The sequence below is a fragment of the Scyliorhinus torazame genome, chromosome 13 (genome assembly GCF_047496885.1).
Source record: "Scyliorhinus torazame isolate Kashiwa2021f chromosome 13, sScyTor2.1, whole genome shotgun sequence".
Taxonomy (NCBI): Eukaryota; Metazoa; Chordata; class Chondrichthyes; order Carcharhiniformes; family Scyliorhinidae; genus Scyliorhinus; species Scyliorhinus torazame.
In genome coordinates, this window is record NC_092719.1 from 25,238,795 (window position 1) to 25,255,112 (window position 16,318).

Genomic DNA, 16,318 nt, shown 5'->3' on the forward strand with positions numbered 1-16,318 from the left:
ACCTGGAGTTTGGAGACATGGTCAAATGTGCATTGCCCCAGACGATTGGAGTTTTTGAGAACACTGATGGTTTGCTCCATGATATTCCTGATGGCACCATGATTCTCATTATATGAGCACTGTACACGTGTGTTCGGATGACAAAGGGGAGTGAGTCATGAACCACATGTAGTGGGGTAGACCTAAATGCCAAGAAGGCATCCTTTGGTTCCAAGTGGAGGCTCCAAGTTGATAGGAAGGGCTAATTGGCACAGAACAAAAACATCATAGCTGCTACCGAGAGAGCAAGTATTCACCAGTATATCTGTGTACGGTCACACACCAACTGCACTTTCAGGTATTGGAACCTTTTGTGGTTCTAATACATCTCTTCATTAAAATGTGGACCCAACATCACAATGTTCAGGCAGTCAATGGCCCCCTGCACCACTGGGAAGACCATGAGGTACAGGGTTTGGGGAAAGGTACAGGGTGTTGGGGAAAGGTACAGGGTTTGGGGAAAGTTACAGGGTGTGGGGAAAGGTACAGGGTGTGGGGAAAGGTACAGGGTGTTGGGGAAAGGTACAGGGTGTGGGGAAAGGTACAGGGTGTTGGGGAAAAGTACAGGGCGTGGGGAAAGGTACAGGGTGTTGGGGAAAGGTACAGGGTGTGGGGAAAGGTACAGGGTGTTGGGGAAAGGTACAGGGTGTGGGGAAAGGTACAGGGTGTTGGGGAAAGGTACAGGGTGTTGGGGAAAGGTACAGGGTGTTGGGGAAAGGTACAGGGTGTGGGGAAAGGTACAGGGTGTTGGGGAAAGGTACAGGGTGTGGGGAAAGGTACAGGGTGTTGGGGAAAGGTACAGGGTGTGGGGAAAGGTACAGGGTTTGGGGAAAGGTACAGGGTGTTGGGGAAAGGTACAGGGTGTTGGGGAAAGGTACAGGGTGTGGGGAAAGGTACAGGGTGTTGGGGAAAGGTACAGGGTGTGGGGAACGGTACAGGGTGTTGGGGAAAGGTACAGGGTGTGGGGACAGGTACAGGGTGTGGGGGAAGGTACAGGGTGTGGGGAAAGGTACAGGGTGTTGGGGAAAGGTACAGGGTGTGGGGAAAGGTACAGGGTGTGGGGAAAGGTACAGGGTGTGGTGAAAGGTACAGGGTGTTGGGGAAAGGTATAGGGTGTGGGGAACGGTACAGGGTGTTGGGGAAAGGTACAGGGTGTGGGGAAAGGTACAGGGTGTTGGGGAAAGGTATAGGGTGTGGGGAACGGTACAGGGTGTTGGGGAAAGGGACAGGGTGTGGGGACAGGTACAGGGTGTGGGGGAAGGTACAGGGTGTGGGGAAAGGTACAGGTTTGGGGAAAGGTACAGGGTGTGTGGAAAGGTACAGGGTGTGGGGACAGGTACAGGGTGTGGGGAAAGGTACAGGGTGTGGGGAAAGGTACAGGGTGTGGGGAAAGGTACAGGGTGTGGGGAAAGGTACAGGGTGTTGGGGAAAGGTACAGGGTGTGGGGAAAGGTACAGGGTGTTGGGGAAAGGTACAGGGTGTGGGGAAAGGTACAGGGTGTTGGGGAAAGGTATAGGGTGTGGGGAACGGTACAGGGTGTTGGGGAAAGGTACAGGGTGTTGGGGAAAGGTACAGGGTGTTGGGGAAAGGTACAGGGTGTTGGGGAAAGGTACAGGGTGTGGGGAAAGGTACAGGGTGTGGGGAAAGGTACAGGGTGTTGGGGAAAGGTACAGGGTGTTGGGGAAAGGTACAGGGTGTGGGGACAGGTACAGGGTGTGGGGGAAAGGTACAGGGTGTGTGGAAAGGTACAGGGTGTTGGGGAAAGGTACAGGGTGTGGGGAAAGGTACAGGGTGTGGGGAAAGGTACCGGGTGTGGGGAAAGGTACAGGGTGTTGGGGAAAGGTACAGGGTGTGAGGAAAGGTACAGGGTGTTGGGGAAAGGTACAGGGTGTGGGGACAGGTACAGGGTGTGGGGGAAAGGTACAGGGTGTGTGGAAAGGTACAGGGTGTTGGGGAAAGGTACAGGGTGTGGGGAAAGGTACAGGGTATGGGGAAAGGTACAGGGTGTTGGGGAAAGGTACAGGGCGTTGGGGAAAGGTACAGGGTGTGGGGAAAGGTACAGGGTGTGGGGAAAGGTACAGGGTGTTGGGGAAACGTACAGGGTGTGGGGAACGGCACAGGGTGTGGGGAAAGGTACAGGGTGTGGGGAAAGGTACAGGGTGTGGGGAAAGGTACAGAGTGTGGGGAAAGGTACAGGGTGTGGGGAAAGGTACAGAGTGTTGGGGAAAGGTACAGGGTGTTGGGGAAAGGTACAGAGTGTTGGGGAAAGGTACAGGGTGTGGGGACAGGTACAGGATGTTGGGGAAAGGTACAGGGTGTGGGGACAGGTACAGGGTGTTGGAGAAAGGTACACGGTGTGGGGAAAGGTACAGGGTGTTGGGGAAAGGTACAGGGTGTGGGGAAAGGTACAGGGTGTTGGGGAAAGATACAGGGTGTGGGGAAAGGTACAGGGTGTTGGGGAAAGGTACAGAGTGTGGGGAAAGGTACAGGGTGTTGGGGACAGGTACAGGGTGTGGGAAAGGTACAGGGTGTTGGGGAAAGGTATAGGGTGTGGGGAACGGTACAGGGTGGTTGGGAAAGGTACAGGGTGTTGGGGAAAGGTACAGGGTGTTGGGGAAAGGTACAGGGTGTTGGGGAAAGGTACAGGGTGTTGGGGAAAGGTACAGGGTGTTGGGGAAAGGTACAGGGTGTGGGGACAGGTACAGGGTGTTGGGGAAAGGTACAGGGTGTGGGGACAGGTACAGGGTGTGGGGAACGGTACAGGGTGTTGGGGAAAGGTCCAGGGTGTGGGGAAAGGTACAGGGTGTGGGGAAAGGTACCGGGTGTGGGGAAAGGTACAGGGTGTTGGGGAAAGGTACAGGGTGTGGGGAAAGGTACAGGGTGTTGGGGAAAGGTACAGGGTGTGGGGACAGGTACAGGGTGTGGGGGAAAGGTACACGGTGTGGGGAAAGGTACAGGGTGTTGGGGAAAGGTACAGGGTGTGGGGAAAGGTACAGGGTGTTGGGGAAAGATACAGGGTGTGGGGAAAGGTACAGGGTGTTGGGGAAAGGTACAGAGTGTGAGGAAAGGTACAGGGTGTTGGGGACAGGTACAGGGTGTGGGAAAGGTACAGGGTGTTGGGGAAAGGTATAGGGTGTGGGGAACGGTACAGGGTGGTGGGGAAAGGTACAGGGTGGTTGGGAAAGGTACAGGGTGTTGGGGAAAGGTACAGGGTGTTGGGGAAAGGTACAGGGTGTGGGGACAGGTACAGGGTGTTGGGGAAAGGTACAGGGTGTGGGGACAGGTACAGGGTGTGGGGAACGGTACAGGGTGTTGGGGAAAGGTCCAGGGTGTGGGGAAAGGTACAGGGTGTGGGGAAAGGTACCGGGTGTGGGAAAAGGTACAGGGTGTTGGGGAAAGGTACAGGGTGTGGGGAAAGGTACAGGGTGTTGGGGAAAGGTACAGGGTGTGGGGACAGGTACAGGGTGTGGGGGAAAGGTACAGGGTGTGTGGAAAGGTACAGGGTGTTGGGGAAAGGTACAGGGTGTGTGGAAAGGTACAAGGTATGGGGAAAGGTACAGGGTGTTGGGGAAAGGTACAGGGTGTTGGGGAAAGGTACAGGGTGTGGGGAAAGGTACAGGGTGTGGGGAAAGGTACAGGGTGTTGGGGAAAGGTACAGGGTGTGGGGAACGGCACAGGGTGTGGGGAAAGGTACAGGGTGTGGGGAAAGGTACAGGGTGTGGGGAAAGGTACAGAGTGTGGGGAAAGGTACAGGGTGTGGGGAAAGGTACAGAGTGTTGGGGAAAGGTACAGGGTGTGGGGAAAGGTACAGGGTGTGGGGAAAGGTACAGGGTGTGGGGAAAGGTACAGGGTGTGGGGAAAGGTACAGGGTGTTGGGGAAAGGTTCAGAGTGTTGGGGAAAGGTACAGGGTGTGGGGACAGGTACAGGATGTTGGGGAAAGGTACAGGGTGTGGGGACAGGTACAGGGTGTTGGAGAAAGGTACACGGTGTGGGGAAGGGTACAGGGTGTTGGGGAAAGGTACAGGGTGTGGGGAAAGGTACAGGGTGTTGGGGAAAGATACAGGGTGTGGGGAAAGGTACAGGGTGTTGGGGAAAGGTACAGAGTGTGGGGAAAGGTACAGGGTGTTGGGGACAGGTACAGGGTGTGGGAAAGGTACAGGGTGTTGGGGAAAGGTATAGGGTGTGGGGAACGGTACAGGGTGGTGGGGAAAGGTGCAGGGTGGTTGGGAAAGGTACAGGGTGTTGGGGAAAGGTACAGGGTGTTGGGGAAAGGTACAGGGTGTGGGGACAGGTACAGGGTGTTGGGGAAAGGTACAGGGTGTGGGGACAGGTACAGGGTGTGGGGAACGGTACAGGGTGTTGGGGAAAGGTCCAGGGTGTGGGGAAAGGTACAGGGTTTGGGGAAAGGTACCGGGTGTGGGGAAAGGTACAGGGTGTTGGGGAAATGTACAGGGTGTGGGGAAAGGTACAGGGTGTTGGGGAAAGGTACAGGGTGTGGGGACAGGTAGAGGGTGTGGGGGAAAGGTACAGGGTGTGTGGAAAGGTACAGGGTGTTGGGGAAAGGGACAGGGTGTGGGGAAAGGTACAGGGTATGGCGAAAGGTACAGGTTTGGGGAAAGGTACAGGGCGTGGGGAAAGGTACAGGGTGTGGGGAAAGGTACAGGGTGTGGGGAAAGGTACAGGTTTGGGGAAAGGTACAGGGTGTGGGGAAAGGTACAGGGTGTGGGGAAAGGTACAGGGTGTGGGGAAAGGTACAGGGTGTTGGGGAAAGGGACAGGGTGTGGGGAAAGGTACAGGGTGTGGGGAAAGGTACAGGGTGTGGGGAAAGGTACAGGGTGTGGGGAAAGGTACAGGGTGTGGGGAAAGGTACAGGGTGTGTGGAAAGGTACAGGGTGTGGGGAAAGGTACAGGGTGTGTGGAAAGGTACAGGGTGTGTGGAAAGGTACAGGGTGTGGGGGAAGGTACAGGGTGTTGGGGAAAGGTACAGGGTGTTGGGGAAAGGTACAGGGTGTGGGGAATGGTACAGGTTTGGGGAAAGGTACAGGGTGTGGGGAAAGGTACAGGGTGTGGGGAAAGGTACAGGGTGTTGGGGAAAGGTACAGGGTGTGGGGACAGGTACAGGGTGTGGGGAAAGGTACAGGGTGTTGGGGAAAGGTACAGGGTGTGGGGAAAGGTACAGGGTGTGGGGAAAGGTACAGGGTGTTGGGGAAAGGTACAGGGTGTGGGGAAAGGTACAGAGTGTTGGGGAAAGGTATAGGGTGTGGGGAATGGTACAGGGTGGTGGGGAAAGGTACAGGGTGTGGGGACAGGTACAGGGTGTGGGGAAAGGTACAGGGTGTTGGGGAAAGGTACAGGGTGTGGGGAAAGGTACAGGGTGTGGGGAAAGGTACAGGGTGTGGGGAAAGGTACAGGGTGTGTGGAAAGGTACAGGGTGTTGGGGAAAGGTACAGGGTGTGGGGAAAGGTACAGGTTTGGGGAAAGGTACAGGGTGTGGGGAAAGGTACAGGGTGTGGGGAATAGGGTGTGGTTTATAGTTTGTAAGGGCTATATTCTGTAGTAATGAGGACCAGGAAAGAAGGGCCCTGGAGTAATTGATATTATCTCTTTATTTTCATTTTAAAGAGTTGGTCCAAGGAAAACCCCATTGATTATAGCTCCCTGCTGTTTTTGGTAACTTAAAAGATATAGTTTGCTTTCCGGAAGGGTTTAAACCTACTGGTGAGGCGAGGATAGAATCTCAGGAAAAGCCAGTCTTATTCAAGGGAGAATGCACAGAGTGCTGGGCCACACCCTTGAAAAGGGGGTTTTGGTTTATGGGATTTTGTTTCTGAATTGGAACAGTTAAGGGGGAATTCATTAAGAGTTATACATAGATTACTGTAGCTGTGTGGGGTCTTTATGTTTGTAATTGAAAAAAAAATTCTTGCTGTTTGGTTATTTATAAATGTTAACTAAGTTCTTAGAATAAAGCTTATTTTGATTAAAGTGTCAAGGAAGACTGTTAAATAACCCCTGAAAGGAAGGCTCTTGTGCTCACCATAGCCAAATTCAACATAAACATTATAGGTCAGGTGAATTTCATAATACCCTTTGGAGTTTTTAAATCCTGGCCCATAACAAAATCACAATTTAACCTGCCTCCACCACACACTCGGGCAGTGCATTCCAGATCCTAACCATTCGCGTGTGAAAAGCTTTTACCTCACGTCACCATTTCTTCTTTGCCAATCACTTTAAATCAGTGTGCATTCTCAACCTGCTCTGCCAACCTCAATCATTTGTGCCCATATACTCCTAGGTCCCTCAGTTCCTGCACCCACTTTAGAATTATTCTCTTTCTTCTATGTTGCCTCTTCTTGGTCTAGCTACCGAATTGTATCATTTCACACATTACATTTCATCTGCCACTTGTCTGTCCATTCCACAATCATGTCTATGTCCTTTAGAAGTTTATTACAATCCACCTCATGGTTCACAATACTTCCATGTTTTGCATAATCCATATAATTTGAAATTGGGCCCTGTGCACCTACCTAGGTCATGAATATAGAACATAGAACATTACAGCGCAGTACAGGCCCTTTGGCCCTCGATGTTGCGCCGACCTGTGAAACCATACTAAATCTACCTGGAAAAGCAGGAGTCCTAAAACCGACCTCTGGTGATCAGCATTACATACTTTCCCTCAGTCCAAGAAACAATTGTTCAACACTACTTTCTGTTTCCTGTCACTCGGCCAATTTTGCATCTGTGCTGCTACTATCCCTTTTATTTCCTGGGCTCTAACTTTGAAGACAATCCTGTTATGTGACATTTCATCAAATGCCTCTTAAAAGCCCATGTACAGTACATCATTTACACTACCCTGACCAACCCGCCTTGCTACCTCATCAAACAAAATCAAGAAGGTTAGTGAAAAAATTTAACAGATCCATACTGGCTTTCCTTAATTAATCCACACTTGTCTGAGTGACTGTTAATTTTGTTCTGAATTATTGTTTCTGAAAACCTCCCCACCACCGAGGTTAAACTGACTGGCTTCCAGTTGCTGAGCTTATCCTTACATCCTCTTTGAACAAGAGTGTAACATTTTTATTCTCCAGTCCACCAGTGTCTCCTCTGCATCTAAGGAGGGTTGGAAGATTATGACCAGTGCCTCTGCAATTTCCTCCCTTACTTCCCTCATTGGACGCATCTGAACCCATTCTGGTGAATAATCAACTTTAATACAGCCAGCCTATCTTTATTCAGTCCATCCAGTATCTCAACTACCTCTTCTTCCACCATGACTTGGGAAGCACCTTCTTCCATGGTAAATACAGAGGCAAAGCTCTCATTTAGTATCTCAGCCATACCACTCTCCTCTGTGGGTAAATTCTCTTTTAGGTGCCTGTGTGGCCCCACTACTCCTTACCCACCTTTTACTATTTATATGTCAATAGAAATCTCTTCATACTTGGGATCAACCTAGTGAACCTTCTCTGAACTGTCTCCAAAGCCAGTATACCTTTCCTTAGATAAGGGGACCAACATTTTTTACAGTATTCCAGGTGTGGTCAGAGCTAGTCTCTTGTATAGTTTTAGCAGGACTTCCCTATTTTTTATAGTCCATTCCTTTGGAAATAAAGGCCATCATTCAATTTGCCTTCCCTATTACCTGGTGAACTTGCATGCTCGTTTTTTGTGATTTATTCACCAGGATCCCCAAATCCCTCTGTGCTGCAGTTTCCTGCTGTCTTAATATTCAGCTCATTTAGACTTCCTACCAAAGTGTATAACTTCACATTTTCCTACATTACATTCTATCTGCCAGGTTTTGTTCACAATAAACTGTCTATATGGCTCTCTAGACTTGTGTCATCCCCACCATTTGCCTTCCCATCTATTGTTGTATGATCCACAAACTTGGCAGTAGTACATTATCTTCCCTTGTCCCAAGTCATTAATATAAATTGTAAATAATTGTGGCCCCCACACTGACCCTATGGCACTCCACTAGTTACAGGTTGTCATCCTGACAATGCCTCTCTTATCCCAACTCTCTGTCTTCTATCAGTTAACTAATCTATCAATGCTAATATATTAGCTTCAACACCATGGCCACTTATGTTATTAAGTAGTCTTTTGCGTGGTATCTTATGGAACACATTTTGGAAATCCAAGTATATTACATCCACTGGTTCCCCTTCATCTATCATGTTCTTTACCACCACAAATAATTCTAATAAATTTATCAGGCATGATTTCCCCTTCTTGAAGCCATACTGACTCTGCTTAATTATATTATGTATTTCTAAATGCTCTGCTATTATGTCATTTATAAGGGGCTCTAACATTTTCCCAATGACAGAAGTTAAGCTAACTGGCCCAAAGTTACTTATATTTTGTCTCCCTCTTTTTTTTGAATAAAGGTGAAAGGTTTTCCAATCTTCTGGAATGTTTCCAGAATTTAAGGATTCCTGGATTACTACCAGTGCATCCATTATCTCTGTAGCTACTTCCTTTAATATCCTAAATGTAGTCCAATAGATCCAGGAGCTTATCGGCCTTTAGCCCCATTAGTTTCCTTAGTATTTTTTCCTTTATGATTGTTAGTGTGTTTATTTCCTCCTTCCCCCTTCTGCGCCTTCATTATTTAATAGTTTGCGAATATTATTAGTGTTTTACACCGTGGAGACTGATGCAAAATATTTGTTTAACTCCTCTGCCATTTCCTGGTTCCCCATTATTACTTCCCAGATTCATTCTCTAAGGGGCCTATGTTCACTTCAGCCTCTCTCTTCCCTTTTTTTATATCTAAAGAAGATTGTGCTCTCCATTTTTATATTACTTGCTAGTTTACCCTCAAAGTTTAACTTCCCCCTCACTATTTTCTTTTGGAATCTTTTGTTGGTTTTTAAAACTTTCCCAATCCTCTAGTTTACCACTAACCTTTGCCACATTGGGTGTTTTCCCCTTCAGTTTAATACCATCCTTAACTTCCTGGTTAACCCTGGTTGATTTATCTAAGTCCTGGAATCCTTCTTCCTCATTGGGATTTATCTTTGTTGTAAGTCATAAACTATTTTCATGAACGTCTGCCATTGTTGATCAGCCGTCCTTCCTGCTAAATTCCTTTCTCAGTCCACTCCAGCCAACTCTGCCCTCCTTCCTTTATAACTACCCTTATCTAAGTGTAACACAGATGTTTCTGACCAAAGTTTTTCACTCTCAAATTGAGTGCTAAATTCGACCATGTTACGGTCACTGCTTCTTAGCGGATCCTTTAGTCTGAGATTGTTTATTAAATCTGCCCCATTACACATTACCAAATCCAGAATAGCCTGATCCCTGGTTGGATCCACAACATATTATTCTCGGAAACTGTCCTGAATACACTATAGGAATTCCTCCTCATGGCTACCTCTGCCAATTTGAATTTCCCAATCTACATGAAGATTAAAGTCACCCATGAATAAAGAACTGCCTTTTTTGCATGCCTTTATTATCTCCTGATTTATTCTCCACCTGACATAGAGCTACTGTTTGAAGGCCTGTAGACTATTCCCACCATTGTTTCCTTCCCCTTATTATTTCTTACCTCCACCCAAATGGATTCTACATCTTCCAATCCAAGATCATTTTCATAGAATAGAATAGAATTTACAGTGCAGAAGGAGGCCATTCGGCCCATCGAGTCTGCACCGGCTCTTGGAAAGAGCACCCTACCCAAGGTCAACACCTCCACCCTATCCCCATAACCCAGTAACCCCACCCAACACTAAGGGCAATTTTGGACACTAAGGGCAATTTATCATGGCCAATCCACCTAACCTGCACATCTTTGGACTGTGGGAGGAAACCGGAGCACCCGGAGGAAACCCACGCCCACATGGGAGGATATGCAGACTCCGCACAGACAGTGACCCAAGCTGGAATCGAACCTGGGACCCTGGAGCTGTGAAGCAATTGTGCTATCCACAATGCTACCTTGCTGTTGTACTTATTCCATTTGTATTAACAAAGCTGCCCCACCACCCTTTCCTTCCTGCCTGAGCACGTACCCTGAATATTTTGTTCCCAGTTTTGATCTCCTTGTAACCACATCTCTGTGATGGCTATACGGTCATACTCATTAACATCAATTTGTGCCGTTAATTCATGTATTTTGTGTCGAATGCTACATGCATTTAAGTAAAGAGCCATTAGTTTTGCCTGTTACCATGTTTTTCCCTTTTTGACTCTATTCATTGCCGATTTTTAAAAAATGTTTGTACACTGTGTCCCTTCCTGTCACACTCTGGGTATCATTACCTAAATAACTGCCTTGTAATGCTGTCATATCGTTTTTCTGCCCTTCTTTCGTCCCTATGGAAATGTACATTGACTGTACCCAAACCATCTCCTCTTTAGAGGCATGCCATTGTTCTATTATGCCTGCCAATTGATTCCAATCTGCCTTGGCCAGATCGGTTCTCATCCCTTTGAAATTGGCCCACCACCAATTCATTGTTTTTACTCTGAATTATTGCTCCTTGTGTTTTTCCATAGCCAACTGAAACCTTGTGATACTATGATCACTGCCCCTAAATGCTCCCCTACTGACAGTTGTTGCACTTGATCCACCTGATTGACCAGAACCAGATCCAGCAATGCCTCCCTCCACATTGGACTGGCACTGTACTGGTGTGGAGTATCCTCCTGAATACAGTCCAGAAACTCTGGCTACTCTCTGTCCTTTACATGATTATTGTCCCAATCTATATTAGGATATTTAAAGCCCCCAGTATAACTACTCTAATTTTGCACCTCACTCTAATTTCCTTGCAGTGTTCTTAGATATTTTTCCCTCTAGTTGGTGGCTTATTATAAACCCATGAATGTAATGCTACCTCTATTCTTTCTGAACTCTGTGAAGTGGCAACCCGCCCAGCCTGTGCAGGGGCCATCTCCCCTAGAACCAGTACAGGAATGTAAAGTCCTCTCTCCTGCACCAACTCTCCAGCCATGCATTCATCTGCTCCATCCTCATTTCTATAATCACTAGCATGTGGTAGTGGAAGTAATCTGGAGGTTACTACCTTCGAGGTCTTGCTTTATAGTTTAATTCCTAGCTCTGTAACTCTGTTCTTATCCCTCGTTCTATCTATATTGCATGTCAATGATCCTGACATGCAGCATGACCACCGGCTGTTCACCCTTTCCCAGGAGAGAACTCTGTAGCTGGTCAGTGACATCCTTGTTCCTGGCAACAGGAAGGCAACATAACCTCATGATTCACACCAGCGACCACAGAAACACTTGTCTGTTCACCAAACTATTGAAATGAAATGAAATGAAAATCGCTTATTGTCACAAGTAGGCTTCAAATGAAATTACTGTGAAAAGCCCCTAGTCGCCACATTATGGCGCCTGTTCGGGGAGGCTGGTACGGGAATTGAACCGCGCTGCTGGCCTGCGTTGGTCTGCTTTAAAAGCCACCTCTTTAGCCCTGTGCTAAACCAGCCCCTCATAATAATCGCTTATTGGCACAAGTAGGCTCCAATGAAGTTACTGTGAAAAGCCCCTAGTCGCCATATTCTGGCTTCTGTTCAGGGAGGCCGGTACAGGAATTCAACCCGCACTGCTGGCCTTGCTCTGTATTACAAGCCAGCTGTCTTAGTCCACTGTGCTAAACCAGCCAAACTATTGAATGTCCTCTTGCTATTGCTTTTCCAATATTCCTCCTTCTCAGCTGATCCTAGGATCTGGCTGCTCCTCAAAGGAACGATCACCCTCACCAATGTTCAGAACAGTATACTGATTGGAGAGTGAGATGCACTCCTGGGATTCCTGCACAGTTTTCCTCGACTGTCTGACAGTCACCTTTTCACTGTATTTTGGGTACATATACCCCATTGCTGTGGGGTGACCACATCCTTTAAGATGCATCCCACGAATCCCTGTCTCATGAATGTGACGCAGCGACTCCAGATCTGAAACCTGGGACTTGAGATGTTGCAGCTGGCGACACTTCCTGTGCAGGACAAGGGAAGTATCCTGAAGTTGCTAAAAGGACAAAATGCAAACTCTACAGTGGTGCAGTTGTTAGCACTGCTACCTCACAGTGCCGAAGACCTGTGTTCAATCCCTGTCCCGTGTCACTGTCCGTCTGGAGTTTTCCCATTCTCATTGTGTCTGCGTGGGTCTCACCCCCATAACTCAAAAAGATGTGCAGGGTAGGTGAATTGGCCATGCTAAATTGCCCCTTAATTGGAAAAAAAGAATTGGGTACTCTAAATTTATTTTTTTAAAGATCCAGAAAGGATGTTCCCAATGGTGGGAGTGCCCAGAATCAGGGGTCACAGTCTCAGGATACGGGGTAGACCATTTAGGACAGAAATGAGGAGATGTGCCCAGAGAGTGATGAGTCTGTGGAATTCATTATCACAGAAAGTAGCTGAGTCCAAAACATTGTATATTTTCAAGAAGCAGTTAGAGATAGCACTTGGAGCAAAGGGGATCAAAGGTTATGGAGGGAAGGTGGAATTAGGCTATTAAACTGGATGATCAGCCATGATGATAATGAATGGCGGAGTAGGCTCGAAGGGCCAAGTGGCCTACTCCTGCTCCTATTTTTTATGTTTCTATATGTGCCTTCGGGATGGTGGACAGACTTTGAGGAGTCAGCAAGTGAATCACGAGCCACAGAATACTCAGCCTCCGAACTGCTCTCATAGCAACAGCAGTAACATAGCTGATCCAGCTAAGTTCCAGTCAATGGTGACACCCAGGATATTGATTGAAGGGATTCAGTGATGGTAATACTATTAAATGTGGGCAATGGTTAGATTGATCTCAACATGTCTAACCACTGCAAAACAGTAATCAACAAACCAATGAAATGGTGACCTATATAAAAGGCAGAGGAAGTCATGTTCAAACATAGTCATGCTAGAGTTGATCATGCCGGCCATGTGTGGTGCACCCATTACTTTCCCTTTATCATCCCAATCATGAATGTTATCCAAGTCTTGCTACATGCAGCCATGGCTTTCTTCAGTATCTGAGGAACTGGAACTGAACACTCTGCAATGATTAACAGACATCCCCACTTCTGATGGAGGAATGACCATAGATGAAGCAGCTGAAGATGTTCGGACACTGTCCCAAGCTGGGGATGAGGTGGTCAACTTCCAACGCCCACGATCAATGTCCTTTGCGCTAGGTATGACTAACTCATGGACAGCTTCCCCATCACCCCGATTGCCATTAATTCCAATTTTACACATGCTCCTTGGTGTGGCACTTATTCAAATGCTGCCTTGATGCCAAGGGCATTCTTTCTCACCTCACCTCTGGAATTAAGCTCCTATGTCCATGTTTGAACTAAGGCTGCTAAGCACTCCTGGCAGAACCAAAACTGAGTATCAGTGAGCAATTATTGTTGAATAAGTACTGCTGAGTAATATTGTTGACAGTGTGCTGATGATTGAGAGTAAGCTGATGGAATGGTAATTGACTGGATTGGATTTGTCCTGCTTTTGATGGATAGGATGTAGCTGGGCAATTTTCATCAGGCAGAAACCAACATTGCCACTCTGCTGCAACAACTTGGCTCGAAATGCAGCTAATTCTGGAGCAGCAGTCTTCACAGATACATGCATATATATAAATAGCGTTGTATCACTCTCCCTCACCCGCTGTATGCTTGCATCATTCTCCCTATCACTCTCCCTCGATCAGTACCACTCTCCCTATAGCTCTCCCTCTCTGTGTATCATTGTATCCCTGCATCTCTATGTGTCTCTATTTTTCTGTGTCGTTTGTCCTCTCGCAACACCGTTTTCCCTCTTCCCTCTCACTGTGTCACTCTTCATCTCACTCTCTATCATTCTCTCTGAATTACACTGTGTGGTTCTCTCTTTCTATAGGACTCTCAGTATTTCTCCATCTCCCTGTAGCTCTCTTTCTGTAGCACTCTCCCACGTTGAATCTCTGTATCTCCCTCCCTTCCTATATAATTTCTCCCTTTGTATCTATCTATCACCCTCTGCATTTCGCTCACTTTCCCTCCATCTAACTGCAGCACCCTCCCTCTCTCCATCTCCTTGTATCACTATCTATTTCTCTCCCTTGTACTGCAAGGAGCTCCTTGACAGCGGGCGTTAAACAGTTTCTATTTTTAACCTAGTGGCGCTGTTTCTGTCTTCAATTATGGGGCACTTGTGAAATATATAGAAAAAAATATATAGATCTTTCCCTCTATTTCTATATATATATATATCGTTATAAGAGTTTTTTATTTGTTAAAATATTCTGCCCTATAATAGTTTCTATAAATAGACAGCCTGACTGTCCTTGGCGGCTGAAATACTTGTTCATCTCTGCAGCCTGCAACCATCAAACAAAATGCCCCAATAGCTGGAGAAAGGCAGCGATACAAATAGTCTCCTTTGCTTTGAACTGATTTAATGTGTTGCTATTTATAAACCCGCGCGTTTCTAGGGGAAACCTAATGACGCAATGACGTCAATGCAGGTCAATTTCCAGCCTGGAGATTTCAGAGTTTCTGTTGCAGTGCATTCTGAAGCAGAGACGGACGGTGAAGTGCAGCCGGATGAGAGGTGGGTCCTTTGCATTCGCAACCTAATAGTAACGTTTTTAAAAATCCGAATAAACATCTTTCTGAAAGGAATGTTTCTGATTTATAAGGCGCTTCAAGGTGAATGTTGGGCTATTTTACAACTGTGTTGGATACCATTTTTTTTTAGTTATAAGGATCTCATCACAGCTCCGACAGAACCGGTCCCCTATATACTCTTGTTATCTCTAAGCCAAATGTCCCAACTTTATAATAGGCAGGGTTATTTCACAGGTATGCGGAACGCAACAGGGGAAAACTGGGTCGAGGTTTACTTAATAAATAGTCTGACTGAGAAAATTCCTCATCCTGTCTTGCTATTTGCATACTTTTTTAAAAATGCACGAATTTCGTTTCAGCGTCTGGTAAGTGGACAGAGTTTTTTTTTAACTGCCCTGTTTGGGTGATAGGATTTGTCTAGGTCTGTCTGTCTGTTTGTCTGTGTGTGTGTCTCTCTCTCGCTGTGTGAATGTATGTTTGGGGGATTCTTCGCAATTGGTCTGGTGCTCTGAAAGTCACGCCAAGAAGCAATAAAATGCAGTGTACAATTTCATCTTGCCTATCACAGCCAGTCCTACCTCGCGTTAGCACCACAGTCAGCATCCAACCCATCCTGATTTATTCACGATGGTGCTGGTGGTGGTGGTGGTGGTGGGGGGGGGGGGGGGGGGGGGCAATTGAGAGGGAGAAAAATAAACATCAATAAAATTTACAAAACCACATCACAGCCTTAGAAAATGTCCCCTTCACAGCCTCGCCTCGAACTGTCATTTGCACCCCCAGTGTCTAAATCTTTCAGAAAGATTTCTGTTGACAAGCCAAGATTTGTTTGGACGAATATTTCGGAGCTGGCGAATGGATTGTGGATGGGATAAATAAACAATCGTGGTTGTTTATACTTTGTACCCAATTCACACAAATGCTTTAATGTTTAGATTTCTATATATACGCCATAGCCTTAATAGTCAGCACTGGTGTTAAATTATTCCCAATTCAGGGGTTAAGTGTATTTTTTCTAACTTTGTGTAAATATGTGATGCTTAGATATGTTTAAAATTTGTCTAACGTGCAGAATAAGGGGTTGGCAATGCTGGCCAGTGAATCAAAATGATGGATTTCGTCCAAATACCCTCGGATGTCTGCGCAAACTGTACATTACTGGCAGGTTTTTTTTTTGTTGCATCGTGACAAATTACATGAACCGGTAATTTGAAATGTTTTTCTCCATTTGAACCAATGTTGGTGGCAGATCCGGTACCGTCGTTCAGAGGTGAAGATCACGACTTTATTTTTTTTTAAAAAAGAAGCAGAGCTGAATTTTTGGGGAGGAAAGATTTAAAAAATAAACCCTTCACAATTGTTGCTTTGGAATAGAATTGTGGAAGGCAGGGCCGAACCTCCCGTCCCCCGACCCAAACCTGCAAAGCACAGGCTGAGGCTCACCCCGAATCAGAGTGGTCAGTGGACAGGACATGGGCAGGGTGTTGGGGTGAATTCAGTCAGTGGACAGACTGTTATTGAAGCGAGGAGACGGTCTCACAGACTAATCTGTCTCCCTTAATCCTAAAATTATGTGTGTTTCAATGATATTGAAATACACACTCTCCATTCAAGAACAAGTCATCCCGCCACTCACTCGCAACGCCCTCCGTTACGCCGATGTTTGCGCCGCCAGT

The 16,318-nt window shown here is 47.0% G+C and overlaps 1 long non-coding RNA gene across 1 annotated transcript in view; it reads left to right on the forward strand.

Annotated features, from left to right (window-relative positions):
* Positions 1-14,598: 14,598 nt before the first annotated feature.
* Positions 14,599-16,318, forward strand: part of LOC140387668 (uncharacterized) — a 138,191-nt gene continuing 136,471 nt past the window's right edge. The window contains exon 1 of the long non-coding RNA XR_011933935.1: positions 14,599-14,625. This is a non-coding gene — a long non-coding RNA (uncharacterized lncRNA). The remainder of the gene's footprint in view (positions 14,626-16,318) is intronic.